Source organism: Magnolia sinica, chromosome 8 (assembly GCF_029962835.1).
Source record: "Magnolia sinica isolate HGM2019 chromosome 8, MsV1, whole genome shotgun sequence".
Lineage (NCBI taxonomy): Eukaryota > Viridiplantae > Streptophyta > Magnoliopsida > Magnoliales > Magnoliaceae > Magnolia > Magnolia sinica.
The window spans coordinates 19700054-19723193 of record NC_080580.1 but is presented as its reverse complement, the minus strand read 5'-3'; the positions used below and the strand labels follow the sequence as shown (position 1 = coordinate 19723193).

Below are 23140 nucleotides of genomic sequence, written 5' to 3'. Positions count from 1 at the left end.
ATCAGGACAAGATTAGAAGAGACTGAAAGGCAACATGCCACCAATCATATGCTACAAACATCTGATTAATCAATTGTTTTGGCCATTTGAGTATGGATTATAGCCTATATTTTTTCACTTTTGACCATGCATTTAGCTGTATTATATGTATCAGAATCAAACTGCAGGTCAAAGACTCCTGCCCACCTTTTGGATTTGATCCATAGCCATAGAACAGTGGCCACATTATATCCCCCAATTAACCATACAAATGGCACTGGAAAAAATAAGAAAAGGTAATGCCATCCAAATTTTAGATTGAATAAATATTGATGTCCTCAAAGAGAGGCATGCTGCATCTGGAACCAATCCATGAAAATGCACTCATTGAGTCACAAAACCAAAATGTACTGTAGTTGGTGATATTTGAAAAAAATAATAATTAGTTAGGTTGGAAAATAACATGATAGATGATGAACAAGAACTTATTTTCCAACAAAATATACAGCCATCGTGGTTCATATAATAAGAAATCACCTACAGAAATACAAACTAGTTACTACTTTGCCCATGATGATGGTAAAATGGAAATTACTGAATGAGACTGGCATTCTCCACTGAAATTGTTGTAAGATAGATCCCTGAAAAGATATTTAATCAATGAATTTGGGTCAAATTCAATGGGTAAGTTCTGATTCTAAGAAAAATGAGTACTAAACATCAAAACAAAACAACAAGAACAACAAAAGAAAAGAAAAGAAAAGCAGCATCTGGAAAAACATTTCTGTAATCGTATGAGTTGCGAAATGTTTACATAAAAAGTTAAATCTCAACAAGTAGAAAGTAGTTTGAATTCAAGGGTTCTAGGTTGAACTCTAGTTTGAATCTCGGCCCATTTAGTAAATGGGCTGGGCATAGGTTTCACTTCTTTGCTTGCTTAGTGAACTGGTCAAACCCAAGCTGATCCAACTCAACCAAAACCCAACCCATTGCCAACCCAAGATTAAATGAAAATCTTACCAGAAAAAAAGTGGACTGCAAGATATGTGATGGAAATTACAAGTAGATTTGACGAAGAAATTAGTTTGGTAAGAAACATATGTTGATCGAGAGTTGGTATCAAGTCAAGAAAAGGGGTATTGTACCTTATGGAGAGGGTGGATTTCATGCACGTAAAGATGGTCTTTTAGCTTTTACAGCTACCACTTTGTTGCATGGTTCATATACATGAGTAACTAGACTAGATCACAACATTTTTGGAAACAATATGAAAAAAGTATCCCTTCCAAAATTATTACATCTGAAAGATTGACCTGCCAAACAATTTATAAGGATCCTCCCACTGATTAATACACAACATAATTAGCAAACAGGTGCCAGAATTTTGACTCAAAATACCACTACAACATGACATGCATATTTTAGATATTCTACATGAATATTTGTTTCTCCAACTTTAGGAAAAGGTAGACATTACCAGGATAGTCAAAATTATATTCATGAACTCACATCAGTTCCTCCTTGGAAAAATTGTGATATAAGGAATCCTGTAATATCATAGGCACAATAGACTTAAATGCAAGCACTTTTTCACAAAATAGAAGCCATTTGTTACAAGATTAACATGAATCAAGGCAACCACAAATACTTTATGGTCAGTAAGATCAAGTTAAAGAAACGTAAACAATGTTTAAATATCTAGGTCTAGAGCTCAGACCATGGTAGATCTACAGTAGTGTTTAAATATCAAATAGCATGTAGCGTAGTGTTCACCTATCTAAAGAAGAATAGCTTCTTTATTAGTCCGTAATTAAAGAATTAGATGTGTGCTGGTAGATTTGCTGAAAATAAAAATTAAAAAAAAAAAAACTAAACATGTTAAAGCAAAAGATTTGCTAAAAAGGAACCCATTCGTAGGTAAGCATACATTGTGGACTGATAGTCTAAACATGTATTGTGATCATCGACAGACTGTCAGAGGTTTCAATATACAATATATAAATTAATATATATGCATTTGTGTGCATGTCTGTGGAAGGGGAAAAAAAAGGATACTCACCACAGTAAACATGGCAGGGTGATTGGATGATTTCAAACTACACTTAGATTGGATACCCATCTGCTCCGTGGCCTTCAGAGCAAGGTTATAAAGCAAATAAGCAGTCAACATTCGGTGTAGGAAAGTGAAGAAAAATGATGGCTAGGAATGTCTAATGTGTGTGATTTTTGAAACACAGAACATTCGTGACATGACCCACAAGAGAGACGGATCTTATTGATACGTTACCCTGCAATGTGCACTATGGAGAGATGGCTCCACCATATTCTAGTTCTACCAGCTCTACCTTACCATCTGGCTTGAAGAAGCACTACAACACCGATAAAATCAGGATGTGATTTCAGAGCTTATTTCACATTTCTAACAAATTGCCATAGAACATAAAGTTTTCAGACAGAATTTTTACTCTATGCTAAAAACCCATTATTTTTACAATCTAATACCGAATCCAACCACCTTCAATACTCACATAAAATACTTCTGGTGCTTGTGCATAACCTATATAAACAGTAGAGAATGGTCACCAGATTGATAGAATCCTATACACCAGAAAAGTACATCCAAAAGGTAATTTGAATTGGTAGCAGAATCACAAGATTGAAAAAGAAAACCAAAAAACACAAGATCTAAAACATGAACACGATCACTATTCTATAATGGACAAACTGGTCCAATAGAAAATAGATGCATTATCATTTATTTTGTTTTATTGATGTATCAAATATTTCATAAATGTGAAGCCGGGTAAAGTATCAAATAAATGAAACCAAATATCTTGGTCACCACACAATTTTGTGTTCATGCACAAAAAACTATGCAAACCTGGAACAAGTGCAATTCCTGAGAAACAAATCCTAATATATTCAAAGAGAAATAGATCCTAATATCCCAGAAGATATCCCACCATATCTTGTTTCCTAACACCATGGTTGTAGTCATCATCATCATGTAATGCGTGCATGATATTAAACCGTAGAGGAAGAACAATTTTGATAACATTCAACATCGTAGGGTGAAGGTCCCACTACCTGTTTTGGTCCTACTTGAGCCAACATGTACTCGTCACCCAAAAAAGGTTTTACACTAACTTGATGTGTGCATGCCTTTCGGTTCTCCAAATTAGCCTAAAGAATCAACTTCTTAAAGAAGTGAAAATGCTAATAGAAGTAACCTGCCCTGACATAAGATGCAAAATATTTCCACAGCATTATCAATGAAAGAGCTTTTAAGCTTTCCAAAAGTATGTAGCTGAGTAGAAATTTTCAAATTTTAGCATTATGTACAAAATTCAAAATCAAATTACAATAGTGCGATAGAAGTAGTGAAGGATTATCAAGCTGAAAGGATAAACAGTCTTCATTTTGTCTTTTGTTTGCCAATGGGTTGGATTTTAAATTCTAAGCTATGTTTGTGATATTTTATTTCGCAAATATTAGCTTTTTCATAAACTATTTTCACTTTTGTTCCAAGCATTTTGTCAAACCCATTGTATTCAGGGATCAGACCAGCCACGTGATAGTTTCACAGCTAGTCCAGTTTTTTAAACATGGCTAACACCAACCTTAACTAACAATAAGTGACAGAAATTATAGTTCTTGTATTCCTAATCATCATCATCATAGCCTTGTCCCAGCGAGTTGGAGTAAGGGTGTGAGAATGAAGCCTAAGAGTCACATGTCAACTTGGTGACAATAACCACAAACATAAATAATCAGTCAATTAAAACAGACAATTTGTAAGTTGTAACTAGTAACGGATGTAAAAGATTTTAAAGAAAAGCCTTTCCTCAACAAGGTAGTGGCAACAGGAAACAACAAGAAGTCGATAAGGTAGTGGCAACAAGAAACAACAACAAGTAGCAAAATACAGCCTAGGAATCTAAGGTCTGTTGCAATCTATAATTTTCACATATTTTGGTTCCTATTAGACCTTTACTGGCCCAAGTTTGGGAATATTGGTTAGTGCTAAAGTATTAGTGCTTTGGGTCAATCCTAAACTTACATGCTGGCTACTCTCTAAAGCATCTTTCATTGCTCTCATACCTCAAATACTTTATCAAGGATTCAGTCAAATATTAATGCCGATAAGTAATCAACCCACTTCAGTTCCAGTCTGATTGCAAGAAACAATCCTGTAATGTCAAAATAAAGGGTATCTAGAAAATCAATCCTTAGGCTTTATGAAGCAAGAACTAGTGTGTTCCTTTTATCAATGCAAAATCTCATTGAGGAGAAAGCTGACAAAATTTTGCAGTAGAAACTATCACAATATGATGGAACCAAAAACAGAAACACAAAATATGAGGAATATATCAAATTCCTTTTCGCATAAATCAAATTATAGACAAATTGGGGAATATCCTTTGAATTCATAGGAGCACACTTGATTGAATGTTTCACCAGGCCTACAATCGGCAGCCATGTCCATACGAGCAACAAAGAAGTGTTGATGGACTGGTGCGTATAACACAGGAGCAATAATTGTACCATATTTTCTGGATTCCCTAGGTTGCAATGCTCCTAAGCTGAGAATCTAGTGAGTTTAACTTCAGCTTCAATTTTGCCATCTGTGAGCAAAAAGTATCTAAGCATCCTCCTAAAAAATCTCTCGTGGCCAAAGAGGAGTAAATGTAGTTGCTTGTAATTAGGCTTTGGTAGGAAGGAACGTGCAAAAGAGATGAAATCCGTACTGCAGTAAACAAACAGGTTGAAATCCAGCGAGACTCTCCCCTGCTTAGCTATATCAAATGAATTAAATAGATTCCTGCAAAACATCATGCATACAATATTTCTTCAATATATCTACAAGCTGGATTAGCATTCTGATTCTCTAAACATCTCAACTCTGACAAACAAGAAGCCCACGAATTTTTGTACATGACATGTCCACATAAACAAACTAATGTATATATAGTAGCTTAAAGATTATTTATTTTCATACTCTCCAGCTTGTATAGTGGGAATCCATGGGTAGCTACAAGTGATTACTGACACAAGCTAAGAATTTCATACTCTCCAAGTTAAGACCATCCTAAACTGCCTGCACTTTCAGCCACTGTGTTACAGATCCTGCCATAGATATAGAGGGAATCCATGGGTAGCTACAAGTGATTACTGACACAATCTCTTCCTTCTTGTGATCCTAACAGAAGAATTCGGATGAACTAGACCTTGTTGTATCACAAAACTCAACACGCTTGAGAGCGACACTGCCATTGATAGTAATTCTTAACCTAAGTTTCATAATTCAATAGAAAGAGAGAAATTACAAGCCCCAAAAGTACAGTTCCTTACCACATCATCTTAAACTAAAAATAAACAGAAAAAAAAAATCCACACAGAGGTGCAAAGCATGCAATTCACATCAAATTCACAGAAGATAGATCTAGTCTAGCTATAATAGAAATAAAAAATAAAAAATAAAAAGTCTGCCTCCAAAATCCCCGGCATCCTAATAGGTTGGCAAGTGAGGGCTTCAGAGGCAATGGATCATTCATATTACTTACAAGGTGAATGTTGGGGCATTGAACATTAGGAAGGGGCCCCATCAGACCGAATGGCCACACCCATTAGCTCCACTTTCAAAATCCAAGGAAGAAGGGAAAAAATAAAAATAAAAAATCCAATGATGAAATGCATGGATATGATCAAGCGGCTGAGATTTGGCCATCACCACCAGAAATCGCAGCCATCCTCACAGCCACTCCACAATTTGATGACGGAGTGGGGTATGGAGCGTTCCGGTAGGTTTTATGACGATCGATGGCCTCTATGGGGAACTTGTTGTTGCAATTGGGGCATTCAACCTTCCTTTGTATGATCTCGATCTAACACCATTTCGGATAGAAATTGAAATTTTGGGCTTTCTTTTATATGAATCACAGGGTCTGCGATCTCTATTACTCATGTATGGATTTGAGCATGTTTCCCAGCAAATTGAACTGCCTCTGTATTCCTACAAATCATAATAAAAGTCAGGTGCCAGATTGCCGACTAATGGAAGTTGACTCACATTCACAGAAAATCTCCTTCTAGAAGATGAAGGCCTGGTGCAGGTAGAGAGAATCCAAGGCGAGAAAGGAAATGACGACCAGTTGAGGTCCTTGAAGGCTTTGGGGATGGTGAGGTTTTGAGAAGAGAATGGCTTTGGATGAAGAAAAGGAAGAGACACCGCGGGGAAGAGTGAGATGGTATGGTTTCATTTCGGAGGTCTATGCTCGGGAGAAAAGGACAGATGGAATTGGATTTCGTTTTGGGGGAGGGGCGCGTGACAGACGGCCCTTTAAGACTTGGGTTTTAGGACCATGGGGCCCACCGTGATATATGTTATTTATCCACTCCGTCCATTAATTTTTAAGTATTATTTTAAGGGTTGATGCAAAAAATGAGTCAGATCAAAGATGTAAGAAGACCACACAAAAATTAACAATAGAAATTTAATTTTTATTATTTCTTATGGTGTGGTCTACTTGGACCTTTAATTTATATAATTTTTGAGTTCATCCACTAAAATTATAAATAAGAATTGATGGGCGGCTTAGATCAAACACATATACTCCAATGGGCCCCATGGAGCCCCTTAAGCACCATCAATCTCTAACGAGGTTCCGATGAGGATGTAGGTTTTTGTTACAGATCATTAGGTTTTAGCTACGGATTAAATCCGTAGTATAATTGCTACAAATTTAATCCGTAGCTAAAAACTTTCAAAGTCGTAGCCTTTGCTTGATTTTTTAGTAGTGGAGGTCCATTAGTGGTGGGACCTTCCACCAATGGCCAATTGCTTCTTCCTTCTCCCTTTCTCTCTATTTTTCTCTTGTGTATTCTAATGAGGTGTAGCCCACCAAGGAGAGGTCAGCAACATCTCAGACCCTTAGCTAGATGGGAAGTCCAAGCCCACCATACATGCATGGTTTGGGTGGCCTCCAAAATGTCTTTTTCATGGAGGTCTGAGTGATCTCATGGGTCTGGAATTTTGTTAACCCATCAAGGTGGATCCAATATGTTGAATCAAGGCCATAAACCCTTTGATTAATTTATATGGGCTGAAATATGAACAACATATGTTGCTATCCAGATTTCAGGCCCAGTTTGAGCATGACTTTTGAGCTAATGTTTGGATCTGTTTGCATGCCCTTTTCTCCCAAATTTCTTTGGGGATTTTTTGAGGTGTAGACCCGACCTTGATGTAGGATGGGCCCTACAACATTTAACCCTTAATTGAGGCCTATGGGATGGGCCAAAGCAGGCTGGACATCCAGAAATTTCTGGACAGTCCAGCAATGTTGCATGTTGGAGAGGAGCCTATTATACCTTGAATTTGGGGGGAAGTGGGCCACTCCAGTGGACCCCACTTGTTGTCCATATATGAGAGTACCAAACCCACCTATTTTCCCAGTGAATTGAGAGGCCTATGCCCACCCCATGAGGTGCCAATCATGGGGATAGCAACATTGTGCAGTAACAGATTTGTTTTTGAAAAACATTGCTCTCCAGAATTTATATCAATTAAATAAAATACTTCTACCTTTTAAAAAATTCTAAAATTTTTCAGGGGGATGGCCCATCTATATTAGGACATATCTAAAAAATTTCAGGTCTAATGGATACCTGTACTCACCATGGCCATAGCTAAACCGGCCGACTATACTGTGGTGTCCAGATCAGGCAGAATCTCAGGATAGATTATATTCTTAAAATAAATTAAAATATTTCTAGTTGTCCAAAAATTTTAAAATTGTAAAAATATGTGGCCCACTTATGTTAAGAACCACCTACAAATTTTTAGGGCCAATGGACCCTTGTGCACATCGTGCCAAGGGCTGGACCGGCCCACCACATTGGGACGTCCAGGTTAGTCCAATTTTTAGGATAGACTGATTTCTATAAATTAATTAAAATACTTCTAGTTATCTAAAAATTATGCAATTTTGTGGAGGTGTGTCTCACCCATAAAAGTATTGCCTTGTAAAATCCCAAACCGAACAGGCATTTGAGCTGACTGTGGTGTGGTTGGGAGTGGCACACCAGGTAAGGACGCCTAGGCTGGGGCGTCCAGCCTGCTTCGTGGGCCTACCTTGATGTGTTGTATATCCCACCATCCATATATGTGGGGTCCTTAGGGGATTGATCATCCTCCAATTTTTTTGAGTATTCAAATGGGGCCTATTGGGTAGATTTTTGGGCCAGATACCCTGGGTCCATAGAGCTGTCTACACATGTGACATACCTTCTTTAGGCTACTACTGGGCTGCATTCCAATGGCCTGGCCCACTCGATATATGTGTTGCATATCTCCTCTCATATGGTGGTACCCACAGTGATGAGTGTGGACCATCAAGGATTAAATACACTAAGAAATACTTTTATTGTTAGACTCCAACCAACCCAAAAATTTGCGTGGGCTGGAATTTGGAAATGAGCTCAATAATTGTTGCCTATAAATGTTTGTTTTAGGGCAATATGGCCCACTAGATTTGAGGAGGATTTAAGTTAGTTATCTTACCATTTTACTTTTATTTTGGGCTTAATTAGTGCATGATTAAAGGCCCATTCCAATTGGAGTCTTATTGGGCTAGTCTTCTAGTTATTTGATGGGCCTTATAGCCTTGGTTGGGCTAGAACTTTTGATAGGCCCGCTGGGCCCTTGAGTCCTATATTTATCATGCCATTGTGACGGGTCTTATGGGCCAAATACTCAAGTAGTTGGGCTCTTGCTTGCTCCCTATAATAAATCTATACTTGGGCCGAGATGTGAGGCCCAACTTACTTGTGTTAAATATAAGGATTTCCCATATGTTGGGATAATGGGCTGCCCATTAGGCCCACCACAATAAGTAAACCCATGACCTTTATGGTTGGGCCCTAACCTTGCTTAAGGGCCCACTAGGTTGCCTAGGTATTGGGCTTAGTGTATTGTACACTAGGCCATAAATTGATTGGGCCTTGGACTTTTCTTTAGATACGTAGCAAGCTACCTTTTTAGGACCCAGTTGTGATTAGATGTCATCCTTAGTGGCCCTAAGGTAGGCCCATATGGCCCTTATTGGTGGTTGAAGGCCCACCTTGGACCTTGTTAGGACCGTTTTCTCCTTGAGGCTTTATGACTCTCTTAGCTTGTGTGCCATCCCAGAGTACTGGGGCCCACTAGAGGACTTCACTTCTCCTTAGAGTACCGTCTATGGATCTAAACCTTGTCCTAAATTGAGAAGGAGGAATATATTTTATAAGTAGCACACTTACGTCATTGTGACCCATATGCATCATCTGTGTGTATTGATTGCATTGTATCGTGGTCATAGAGGGATGGAGTTTCTCCCCTCATGCACATTATGCGATTGTGGCTAGTACATGATCTGTATGTATGACTCATGCATTGACATCACATTTCATGATGATATCGCCCTTGCTTCATCGGGGCCTTGCCTCCATAGGGACATTCGTGGATGGTTGTATGTGTAGACACCGAAAATGTTACTTGAGCATACCGGGTACATAGGATACCCATGGGTGAAAATTTTAAAACTTCCATGGTACCAAGGATCTGCTTTAACGCCGTGACCGAGTGAAAATTATGAGTGCGTGAGGGCCTTATACTGTTAGGCCATGACTCCCACTATCGTGTAGCCGGTTGGATAAGGGTGTGGCCATACCTGCCTAGTGTGAGGAGGCATTGCTAGGCTGAATCTGACCAGCTCGTAAATGGGTCCACTACCATTAGGCCTTACTGGTGATTGGCTGACCACAGGCGGGTAGTGAGGTCTCTTATGCTCTTTTGACTGTGCGGGGTTTGTAGAGCGGCAGTCATTCAATAGTGTAATAGACCCCAGTGATTTCCTTGTGATTGGAAATATACTTGATATGTGGATTGGTTATGTGCACTGGCATTATTTTGCATCTCATTCGCATCGGTTGCATAAGCCCCTTCATGCATTGCCTTAGTATGACACCCAGTATTCATTACATTGTATTCATGATAAGCTTTGGTAAGGCTAGCGACATTATCATTGAGCATATTTCTCTTCCTATACCTCATATTCGTCTGTGCACTATTGTCATACACTTTCACCACCCTCTAAGCATCCATAAGCTTATGCACGATTGATGTGTGCAGGTGATCCTAGGCGGGTGTCGTAGGGACAGGGCTTGGAGTAGAATTGAACTTGAGGACTCCAATGTTGCTGACTTTTCTCTCTTCTTCTATTGTCTTATGTATGTCCTTCTAGACCTTTTGGATATTTGTAAAAGTTTAAATTCTTAGTGGATTTTGTGATGTTACCTTGTTATTCTCAGATATACTTGCAGTGATCTTGGGTATGCTCGCATTGGAAATGATTATATTGTTATAGAAATCCTCCTTGTAGGATCCCAGGATCGGAACCTGCCTCAGGAGCCGAGAATGGGGTACTACGGAGGCTGTTGCGGCCAAAACCGGCCTTCGGGTTCCTTGTGAGTCCGGTTACCGAGTCTGGGGCGTGACAAGAATTATCTGTAAAAATTGATGGACAATGTGGATCTAACACAATAGTCATCGTGGGATCTTCAAGCCACGAGGGTGCTCAAGCTACAGAGTATGTTAAACAACATTATCTTATGCCACACATGCATGAAAGTGGTGGTATGGATACAGAGAATAGCACTTTACCAAGCATGATTTTTCTCAAGCAAGGTAGGAGTAGCCGCCACGTGGACCAGTCGCTCCATCGTCTCTCAAGTTCGAGGTTGAAGCAGCAAGGTGCACCACCTTCTCCAACATGTATTTATGGTCCAATCCATGAATTTTCAGGTCACCCTCATGCTGAAGTTGTGTTGATATGTTTCATTGAATTGAACTGCAATAATACTAATTTATTAAGATAGCCCCAGTCAGCTTTGTTCATGATGAGGGACTAGCCCCCAAATTGCAACTACTATCGAGTCCAACATGAAACGCACAAAATTGAAATTTTGATTGTCATTGCAGGTTAAAACAGGCACTAGCCCACTTCAATAATTTCCTCTGATAATGAATTGAATGAATTATAATTCAATTCAATCAAGCATCCAAAACACTTTTGAGTGAAACCATCCTATTATACGGTTGGCATTAACGCCTGATCTTGATAAACAAAGTGCATGAGATCAGTGTACAAAACTTCATGGAACAAATATGATAAGAAAATGGAAAAAAGAAAAGAACAGAAAGGGCCAAATGATACCAATTCGCTTGTATGTTTACCGGAAATTCAAAGTTGTGATGCATATGTTTTCACAGTCCAGTCACTCAACTGGTGGTCACTAATCACTGTTTTTGTCATTCCTAAATATGATAAAATCATCTCTGATATAGTCAATATACTGTGAACCAAATAGCAGGGAAACAAACTTTAGATATCCACAAGGATATCTTGCCTTAAAGATGAAAAGGAAGGCATCAACAGCTCATATTGGTTGAAATAATTGCACCCAGCCAACGGATGCATTACACAGGTTCCCAACTAAAAATGGGTGAAAACCTGTGCAGCACGCTAGCACCTGATTCAGTGCAGGCCCATGAAGTACCAAACCAAATCAGACCTCCAACATGAATATCAAGAGTCTTGGATTACCAGAGCGACCAGAAATTCACCATCACCACCTACACTTCCACTTGAGTTGTAAGCTCTCTCTCTCTCTCTCTCTTTCATTATGGAATTTGTACGGGTGGGACCCGTGGTTTTGTGATCCCTTTCTAATTCAGGAAGTATTGAGTTTTATTAAGTCTGGATATCTACTGAAGCTCATTTGGGTTTGAATGGTATCTTCTGTGATGCCTTAGATTGGTTGATGGTGTTATTGGATTTTGCTCCAGCTTTTTACAACGATTACGGTCAATGAACCTGCGCCTGGGCTCAAGACAATTCTTAGCTTCACTGTTCCTGATCAAAAGTCCGGCAAGGTAAGGGACTTTCTTTGCACTTTTCCTTTCATTTGTAAGTTCTAATTTCAGTGTGGTAAACTTGTAAGGAGTTATTGGTTTTTGTTGTTTTTATGAACCAGAAGAACGCCTCATTTTATTTTATTTTGAAGGTTTAGCTTATGTAAGGTTGTTAATTGTTAATTTGAATAAAAGTCTCCATTCATATATGTGGCTGATATGAACATCCCTAAGAAGTCAAATTTTTTTTTCCATAAATTGCAGTGTAATGTGGCTAGTCTGGTCCTTTGCAACCTTCTATTTACACTTATTTAGTATGTTTGCTTATTTTTGGGTTACTAGAATGATATGCTTTTATATTTTTGTTATTGCATGGTTAACGTTTTCCCATTTACTATACTGGAAAAAGCAGAGCAGATCACATTTTCTCCTCGTGTTGCTCGTCAAATGTGAAATGATTCACAATTTCTTTCTTGGAGGGTTGCAATATCTATCATATTATTTATTGTGCATTTGCTGGTACTTTTTCTTTCAGTTGCTTCAGATGCATTTTTGTTTTTGTTGCTCAGATGACTTTCCCATGTTCATGTCTACTTCATACTCTCTCAATTCCAAGAATGGTTACCATCTCCAAATGACATTCTTATAAAATGTCAGTTTTTTTTAGCATTCATGCTCAGTATTCCTCAAACTAAGTTGAATGTTTTGATTTGTTATGGTTGCAAACGGACACCTTTATGCTCATAGACTTGTCACACTTCATCATGTGTGCATCTAGCTTCATATTGATCTGCTTGTATCTTCCATGTCAAACCAGATCTTGGACTTATACTGCACTTTGCACTCTGACTAATGCATCCATCTTTCTCCTTTGTAGAAGCCCTCTACGTGATTTCATATGCATTCCACAATGTTTCTGTCGAAGATATCAACATTATGGGAGTGTGCATGACTGCATGGGTGTGGGCGACATGTTGTTTCAATTATATTCCATTATATTAGATTTGCTGTTTCTGAAGTAACAGTGATTAAATAAGTAAAAAAGAAAAGGTGGCCATGGGGCAAGCCTATTGCGAGTGACCCACTAGCCATTTCCTCAGCCACTTCCTCAAACAAGTCTGTCACCATCGTGAATCCACATGCAACAACACAAACAAACGGAATGGTCTCCATTCGAGCACGATGTCCTCACAAGAGCACCACTGAATATCAAGCATAGAGAGCTATTAGCATGCAATAGTTAAGGTATGCATGCCTGAGCTTGTTTTTGGCCTAGAAGAAAAAGAAAAAAGTAAAGTAAAAAACTCTCTTATATGCTGAGGTTTGCTAATTCCGCATGCCTGTGGATTCATGCATATTCACACGTGGACACAAGTGCAAATATGCATCGCATGTGTGAGATTTACACTTTTGATAAGATTGGAAATAATGCTTAGATCTTCTGCCTTAAAAAAATAAGAGAATTTTACTTCTAGATGGGCTAAAATGTAAAAAGTTATTTTTTATTTTTATTTTTATTTTTATAATTCTCTTGCAATTCATTTGTTTTGATATGCTGTGGTACAAATGAGGTATGAAATAGCTAAAATGTAAAAAATTCACGTGGATGATGAAACATGTAATGCATGTATGTGAGTAATTAATAATGTTCATCTTTGAATGCAAGTGTGGATGCGTGTTAAAAGGCACATCGGTTGGCTCACCCTACTCCATGTCTCACTGAATCTTGGACTGTTCACTGGATGTGGAGTTTGTAGAAGTCATCCATTCTGCCGTAAGACATTGCGGTGCATGACGGTTCCAGTAGGTTAAATTGCAAATTATTATTAAGAGTTGGTTGGATATCTTTTATTTTTTATAAATGTTGTTAATAGTTGGATGGATGATGAATGTATTTGTGAATGTAAATAAAAATAAAGAACTTATAATATATATATGTGTGTGTGTGTGTGTGTGTGTGTGTGTGTGTGTGTGTGTGTTATCAATGGAGGATACCTTGTTTAGGGGGACATGAAATTTTGTAGCTTATGGTATGGTGCCCCAATATTGGTTGTATGTTACTAGTATGTAGTAGATAATACTAGGTTCATCTTGGTGTGAAGACTCCTTTGAATGAATTAGATATAAACGTAACTTCATCCTATCAGGTTTCATTATCTACTCCAAATATACATATAGTCATCTCACCATATATAATGATTATTTAACTTTTTCTTTTTCTATGCAATTACATAGGTGATCCATCAATTCTTGCATGCATTGTGAACAAACATGGATTCTTGCAAGTACATAAAAAAAATAAAAAAATAATTAAAAAAAAAAAGAGGGAAGAAAGCAAAATAAAGAAACAAATATGGATTCTAGCAAGTAAAAAAAAAAAAAAGCCAATGCCGCTTCTTTGGGGCAAGCGTGAATTGTTATGTTTTTATTAGTGGATTAGGTACAAGTAGTTTAGATTTTAAAAAGTAAAACAAGAAATACTAATTGCTGCATCTCATATTTGTGCAAACTTACAATGAATGGGTATATTCACACCCAAACAATCACCTAGACAAAGTTTCTCATGCAATTCTCATTCTAGTGGGCATAAAGGAAAATACTAATCGCTGAATTTCATAGGGGAACTCTTCTTCTTCTTCTTTATAATAATTATTAAAGGAATTCTGTTTTGAAAATGTAATTCCTGCTTTCATCATCATCATCTAAGCCTTAACCCAACACTCTTAGATTAGGCATGAATTGAAAATGACAAATCCAACAATCTTAGATTAGGCATGAATTGAAAAAAATTCATTGTTGATCTTTGCCAAAGGCTGATTCCACTTAAAAATGAGTTCGTCTCACTTCATTTAATAAAGATTGCTGGCTATTGAAATTATAGAAACACATGATTTCTGATACACAATTACGGTTAATCAAAATGAGATGAACTCATTTGTAAGTGACACCCAAACAGGCCTTAAGATTTAGAACCAAGAGAACAAACAGTATGCCGATGAACTGGCACATTTCTTTCCCTTTCCCTTGCAGATACAAGATTCAAATGGAGACAAGCAGGTTTTATGGGGAAAAAAAAAAAACAAGCCCATTCAATCCACTATGCACATGGTGGCAGCAGATTTTTCGAATTCATCATCTTAATGCTTTGAAAAGAGGAAGCAAATTAGACTTGGTTCCATCTTCTTCCCACTCCAAGCCATCCCACCATTCTTTCTCACCTATGATCTCCTTTAGAGGATTAATGGCTCTTTGGAGACTAAGTGGGAGCTTCTTTAGCTTTGGGCATCTTACCACCAGTAAGTTCTTCAAGGAAGGGAAAGCCAATACATGATTACAAATGCTTGTTAATTCAGGTAGGTCAATTAGAATCAAGACTTTTGAACAATCTTAGGCATGCCTCCCTAACTGGAATCCTGATATCACTTGTACCTATTACTTTTAGTCTTCTGCTGTCCTATATCACAATTTCTTCTAGATTTTGAAGCTGTAGAATCCATTTAACACTCTTCAGTTTGTGGCAAGAATAACATTTCTTTTACTATAGCTTGGTTTTGAGTTGAGTACAAAATGCCATGACTGCATTAGGTCCATCCTTTCTTATGACCTTCATTTCACCAACCCATCAATTGCCAAACCAAGCATACAATGAAGCTAAGGAGTAGTTTGCAAGCATGAGAATTCTTTGGTTATTGTGGTTTTATTATTTAAGTTACCTCATGAATGTCATAGGCTTGTAGCCGAAGCATGTGAGAGCTCAGAAACAAGATTTAATGCACACATAACCTCGAAAAAAATTGATGCATGTTGTTTGGGAAGTGAGATTGTTTCCAAAACAACAAGATCAGAAATCTACTGTAGCAAATTCCCTTCTAAGTTCTTGGTGGGCAAGGGACTTCAATTAGGTTCCTATCATGTAGGATGAGATTCTTGTCCCTCATAGAGCTATGTATTCTCCAAGTGCTACATTCTATGCACTATTTGGGTTTTCTAGTTTGTAAATCTTTTGCCGGATCTGTGCACATTCTTCTAATCGCATGGGAGGTGCATTCAGTCTCTCAAAATGTTTATATCGATTTGACCATGGTAGATTCCTTCTTCTACATTTTAGTCACTAAATCTTAGTACTAATGTGTGGACAATTGCCATTGATGGCTGCAGGTATCAGGATATTGCATCTAGGCTCATAGATCTCTCCATTATCACTTGCATGTAACTTGCAGATAAGCTCTGGAATTAGAACTAATAGACTATAGTTGCATTTTGCAACTTTCAGGTATCGAATCTGTTTATTTGCGGGAGGGTGAGGTAAGAATACCATGCATACTGAGTTATATCATTAACTGATATTTTATGACCAATTCAACCGTTAGATTAATGCGAATGAGCCTCAATGACATATCATGTGTGCATCAGAATAGATTAATTGCACATATGGTATGCTATAAAGCTCGTTAATCTGGCTATCAAGTTTGTTTTTCCTTCTTTTTTTATGTTTAACTTCTCTTTTATATAGATTTTTTATTTTAAAAAGCTCTGATTTTTCATTGTCTTTATATGAAGGATGAGTTGTTGTGGGGAGCTGCTTAGCTGCACAAAGCCACCAAAAACCCAGCTTATCTGAACTACATTCAAGCAAATGGTCAGACACTTGGAGCTGATGAGACTAACAATACCTTTGGTTGGGATAACAAACATGTTGGGGCAAGAATCTTAATTTCCAAGATCTGATTTTTTACTTTTTCTTTCTAATTTCTATTCGTTTTTTTCTATACACACACACACACACACACACACACACACACACACACACACATATATATATATATATATATATATATATATATATATATATATATATTCATACAAAACTTCACTCTTTAACTTCTTAGTAGCTACTAGCTACCATTAAAAAAATAATAATAAATAAATTTAGAATCTGACTTCATAGTACACTAAAAGCGGTTGCACTGATCTGAATTTATTTTTCTTGTATAGTTGTATGTGCCAAGGTAAAGTTCAAAATGTGAATATACAACTCATTTCTAAGGTTTCAATGGTTGATATTTTTATAAACATTTGTTGCACGGACGGTTATGCCAAACTGTGCTTTGAAAATAAGGCTGATTCAAGTTTGGGTCACTGAGTTTTGCTTGATTGATTTATGCATCAAGGCTACCAAGAAGTCAATTCTCAGTCACTATCTGCATCTAGTGTTGCAGACTCAAGAGGTAATAGTGAAGCTGGAGGATTTGCATTTCTCAGGCAAACACATCATCATTCCAAACCATCTTCATGTCCCTGAAGCTGAGAGAAGTGAATTGAGTTTTGAAAGCTTTGATGCTAGTTTTGGGCTTAATGCAATCTTCACAAATGGCCCAGATACTGACAAGAGCTATACACCTTTGTCTGAGTCATCTTAGGTGATCGAAGAGTCAGCTAAGGAGCCTTCTTCAAGGTCTGAAACTTTTTCCCGCCTGTTATCACTTTTCCTATCATGTGTAGAAGAGTAGTTTTGAGCTCTTTTGGCTCATTGTATTACCAGGGATGTTTGTTCATCTTACATGGACAGTTGCAAATGCATCCCTTATCTACATATTTCAGTGATAAATGATCTTACTACTGGTGACTTTCAAGAAGTAGTAATCTAAAAGACAAAACGTCCTGAGAATTGTAGGTTGATCATGGGTTTTGAAAGACCTGCTCAATGTCAATGTAGATGTAAGTGTATAACATAGGTCTTGTCACAATTCCAATGCAAAGTATGACTATTTTCCTCTGTTTCTTAAGTACAATAGTTAAACTCACATTCATTTAATCTTGCTTGTTCAGGTTACCGCCAACCATTCCACATAAGAGGTCAAATGACACTCCTTCGAGGGTTGTAAGGTCAATCATTCTCATGACAGATAACTTTTTTGCTGGTATTGTGCTTTTATGAATGGATTAAAATAAATGAGTGTATTTGATTGAATGAATGAATGATTATGCACAAGTTTATGAATGGATTAAATTGAATGATTTAGTCTCAATTGTTGAGAACTGAGGTTAAAAATTGAATTTAGCTTTAGTTGATGCTAACAGAGGCTAAATCCATCCTTACCTCGGTTACCCAAATCGAGGCTGCAACTCCTATGGCTGAAGGCTTTAACCTCAGTTGTTGAGAACTGAGGTTAAAAATAAATAGGATTCTTATTAAATAATCATGTGAATTATTTTTTGAATGACTATCAAGTGTAATATTCAAAATAAATAAATAAATAATCTGACGATATTTTTTTTTATTCATAGATATTTTAGCGACGGACCAAATCCGTCGCTAATTTATGAACAAGACATTGGACGGCGAATTTGAGGTCCGTCACTCTCCTCATATTAGCGACGGACCATATCCATCACCAATATTATTATTGACGAATAATTCGGGTGGTTTTTTCTAAATATCAGCAACGATTTTTTTTATTTTTACGACGGATCTTATCCATCAGTAATATGTGACGGACCTTACTTGTCACAGATTAAATGACAGTTTTTATCCATTGGAAAAAAAAATGACCCAGTAAATAGTGACGGACCAAGCGACGGATGAAATCCGTCGTTTATTTGGTTTTACGATGGATTTGGTCCGTCGCAAATCCGCGATTTTGGCGTAGTGTCCATGCATTTAATAAGATTGCATCGTGTATTATTTCATATGCCTTTTATGCTTTCATAACTATACTTACCTAATGCGACAGTGTGTAATATTGAGGGGAATTCACATTGAGTTGGCTACTCATCCATCAAATATATAACTGTACAGGTAGCACAGGTGGCCTAAATGATATTCACATTCTTATTGTTAAGGAGCAGACTATAATTGACAAGGGCGCATGATTGTAATTGCTAAGGATTGCCCTAGGATTCTACATCCTAACATTATTTTAATTTATTTTGTTTCACATGTAATATTATTTCATTCAAAATTGTTAATTTCTAAGACATTGGTTGTATAAGTCATTATGGGCAGCTTCTTGTATATTTAAATGAAAATGTAACTTTCCTTTACGTTTGATTTGTCCATACTACATTAACTGCTAACTCTGAATGAAGAATGAAAAAAATATATATATACATGGAATTTGGATCTTTATAGGTTAACAGTCGGGTTTTTCGGAAACGGGTCGTATACTCGGGTCCTGAAAACACGGGGCGTTACACTTTATCAGGCCGATTCCTACTGGTATGAACTGAAAACCAAAAAAATTAGCCTGATCCAAAAATTTTGTAGCCCCATGGATGTTTGATGGAAATTCAATCCCAATTGTTTCCTGTCTTTTGCCCCACTTAAGTTTTAAATATGTTTATCCCCATTATTGTCATTCCTTATAAGAACAAATTAGGGGGAGTTACATGGATCCGCATTGTGTATTCAAAGATCTGCAGATATGTAGGAAGAAAATTTATCGATATTAGTAGCTAGAATGTATCAAATGGTTTTGTGTCATTATTTGAGCGACCGATGAAGAAGCAATCGTGTGGAAGCAGTTACTGAAAAGATGACAAAGAAGAAACAAAGGAAGCTAATTAGTGATTAATGGTGATAGTAACTGTAAGAACGTGAGAAGAATCCAGATGGCTTGATCAAGGCTATAAATAGTAAAGTAATTTAGTAAGAAAATTCATCTCATATCAACCCAATCATACCAAACATTATCTTTTAAATTATCCTTTTAGATTATCAGTCACTTTACACAATTTAAATTCGATAGTGTAATCATTTCCTTTCCTTGTTAAGCAATTTACATTTCTTAGTGTAATTCTTTACCTTCAACCTGTTATTTACATTATGTAGTGTAATCCATAGCGTCAATCAAGTAGCTAGTAATCTTAACTGTAATTTGAGTTTACGCTTACACACTAGATTTAGTTCTTCACTCAGAAAGGTGTTTTATAGCTGTTCCTTGTGACCGACTGTAAGAATCAATTTCTGATTTTGTTTTATGTTTATTAAAAAGTCCTTTCGTACGGTAAGCAAATGTGTAACCCATCATCGGAGGATGAACTCCACCCTCTGAATATCATTTGATCTTGTTTACATGTTGAGCAAGTGGCTGAATAGGAGACTGATCTTCTCGGATCCTGGCCATACACTATGATACACTATGTTTTTTTTTAATTATTATAAATGTATATAAAAACCACTCATTCACAGCCAAGCATTTTATTTTATTTTTTTAATAATTTGATTTCATTCCATTGAAGAAGACTTTACAAGACTGGACCAAATTTGGGCTTCTTGAGAGAGCATCTCGAGCAGCCTATCATAACGGCTACAACAACCTATACACATGTATCGCCCAAAGGGGCCTTCCTAACTACCCTAAGAGATCCCAACCCCACTTTGTCCAGGAAACATAGGCCCCTAACCCTAGCCAGGAGGTCAGAGTACTTCCTAAAGAGAGAATAGGACTGGTTCTCTCTATCAAGACAGGCTAGCCCATCAGACGGAGAGTTACTTTCTCTAAAGGTATGACAAATAGAAAAACTCCATCTAGCTCTTAAGATTTTCGATCTTCTTAACCCAAGGCTTCCAACGCCAAGACGGTAGCAAAGTCCAACTAAGGAGGCCCACCACTAGCCTGGAATCGGATTCCACCTCCACCTTCGACAACCCATGAGCCAGACAGAAAGAGAGCCCATCTCATACTACTCGAAGTTCTGCACGGTTATTAGATCCCTGCCCATAACCCATCGAAAATGCAAAGAAGAAGCTGCCATAACAACCTCTACAAATACCCCCATCCCACGATAGGCCCAGGTTCCCACGAGCTGACCCATCAATGTTTAATTTGGCCTAGCCCTAAGGCGGATTCATCCATTTCATGAACTCAAAGTAGGGCATGACTGGAGGGGAGGACGACAGGGTGAGATCAGAAGACATACTTTTGTTTCTAGTCGACTTCAAACCTCTTATATAGCACCTTGATCCACCAAGGAACGCGAGAGATTGCAGGTGTAACATACCTTGGTCTCCCATCCAACTTGATAGAGTTCCTGGACTGCCAGATTTCCCAGACCACCAAGTTGGGAACAAGTTTATGAAGGAGAGCAACAGACCCATGAGGAGACCCAACGAGCCACCATTGGTTCATCTTGGCCTCTACTAATAGGGCTGACAATGGCGGGATGCCAAATATGGCCCCAAATCTTTTCAACCAACCCTCCAAACAGAAAGAAATGTTCTAACGATTCAGCAGCCAACGAGTGGGAGTCATCGATGCAACATATGCGTCTCGAGGCGAGGCTAATGCCTTTAAGTTGAACTCTATCATCCACTACAATGGCCCCATGAAGTAGCCTCCGCACAAAGGTGGAGATCTTGGGCGGTAATTTCCCATGCCGCACTAATGCAGCCCAACTCTTATGAGGAGAGACCGACCTGCAGAAATCCCAAGCTAATTTCAACGTAAACTTCCTTGACGGTTCAAAGGGCCAGAAACACTCGTCTCTATCAAAAGAAGTGGTGAAGCCCCCTTGGAATATGAAGTCAATCACACCTTGAGGTAAGAAGGAGAACATCGAGGAAGCGGGGAGAGGCCTAACATTTCCCAGGAAGTCTTTCACTAGCAACGAGTGGAGGGCATTTGGAATGGGCCTAGAAGCACGATGATGAAGAGGGCCCAAGTTAGTCTAGTTATCCCTCCAAAGGTTAAAAGAACCCTGCCCAATGCCCCATTGGGATTTCTGCTCCTGCAAAGGGAAGAAGGATTTGACACTTTTCCAAAGGGGGGGGGGGAAGGAAGGGGAGATGCACGGGCCGATGAGGAGGAGCCGAAGCAAGAAGGGTGCAAGGATCTCATGATTGATGGCCATTGGTTTGCCCCATTGCCGAATTTTGCCGACCAAGCTAGCTTTAACCGAAGATTTTTCAAGACCTCTCTAAGAGATTTGATGCCCCAGCCCACCTTCACTATATGGCTTGAGCACTTTCTTCCAGCTGATCCAGTGGATCTTCTTTTTACCATCCACCCACCCCCAGAAGAAGTTGGCAAACATCTTCTCCAGATCATCAAGCACCTTGAGTAGAACCTGGGTCTCTGCCAAGACATGGATAGGGATGCTCCCTAGGACATGCCAAATCAAGGTGGCTCTCCCTGCTTGTGAAAGTAATCTCGCGTTCTAATTGTTGATCTTAGCTTGGATTTTATCCAACAGGAATTGAAAATCTAATTTCTTAACTCTTCCTCTAGTGATCAACACTCCCAGATAGTGGGATCCTGCTGAGGACCTAGGGATTCTCATGGTGCGTTCAATGCTTCTAACTTTCCCAGGGGATAATTTGGAGGAGCAGAAGAATGAACTCTTGTGATAGTTTATCTTTTGGCCCGACGCTTCCTGAAAAGACAGAAGGAAATTCAAGATAGCCTGGAGTGACACTTGGCCCCATTCAGAAATAGGAGGGTGTCATCCACGAAAAGAAGATGGGAGATAAGTTGTAATGCCCCATACCTTTCAGTACACGGGTGTCACCGTGGAAGTCTAAATCTGTTTACACGTGTGTGAAAACACACGTGGTTATCCTTGTACATCAACACTCGACAATTCTCGATCTATTCATCTCAACCGTCTTGTATAACATTCATCCATATAACAAGTCATCTATCCGATTGATTTCAAATTAGTCCATCATATCTTCAGATCATGAACCAACAAATCCACATGTTAGGAGTTGTCTTCATCCACAGAATAAGCTAATCAAACCATCCATCCTATGCCCTAAGACCCAGATCAACAAATCCACCATTCATCTACTTTAAAAACTCCCACAGATGTACATCACTTGATCATTATGATTAGGCCACTTAATTACTAACCTTTCCAATTATTTTCACCTAGACCAGGCCGAGAACCCTAGGAATCATTATTGATCATAATTTGTAATGATCTGACCATTAAATCTTCATAGGTCGAAAAGTAACCTATGTGTTTAGGAAGTGTGGCTCACTTAGGCTTTGGATATGCTTGATATATGGCCAGGGGTCCCACTTGGACTTATGGGAACTGAATAGATAAGAATGGATTGAAATAAGAGGAGATCAAACCGTTAGTTCATTAAGGAATACTATTCATCACGCAAATCGAGTGGAGAGGCCCACCCGAGTTATGAATCCGTCGCAGCTTTGATCAAACAGTGCAAGCATGGCTTAAGTTTACATTCACATTCATTTT

At 38.2% G+C, this 23140-nt stretch overlaps 2 long non-coding RNA genes across 4 annotated transcripts; one reads left to right on the top strand and one right to left on the bottom strand.

Moving 5' to 3' along the window:
* Positions 1-1033: 1033 nt before the first annotated feature.
* On the bottom strand, positions 1034-3068 carry LOC131253892 (uncharacterized). Of its 2 annotated transcripts, XR_009175335.1 has the most exons (4): positions 2508-3068; positions 2267-2348; positions 2039-2110; positions 1040-1820 (listed from the first exon to the last, which is right to left on the bottom strand). It is a non-coding gene; the product is annotated as an uncharacterized LOC131253892 (long non-coding RNA). The 2 variants fall into 2 exon arrangements; XR_009175336.1 differs by having other exon boundaries at positions 1034-1820; positions 2267-3068.
* Positions 3069-10589: 7521 nt separating this feature from the next.
* Positions 10590-16646, top strand: LOC131253038 (uncharacterized). Of its 2 annotated transcripts, none has more exons than XR_009174806.1 (4): positions 10590-10822; positions 11867-11953; positions 16091-16237; positions 16493-16646. It is a non-coding gene; the product is annotated as an uncharacterized LOC131253038 (long non-coding RNA). The 2 variants fall into 2 exon arrangements; XR_009174807.1 differs by lacking the exon at positions 10590-10822 and adding an exon at positions 11402-11672.
* Positions 16647-23140: the final 6494 nt, after the last annotated feature.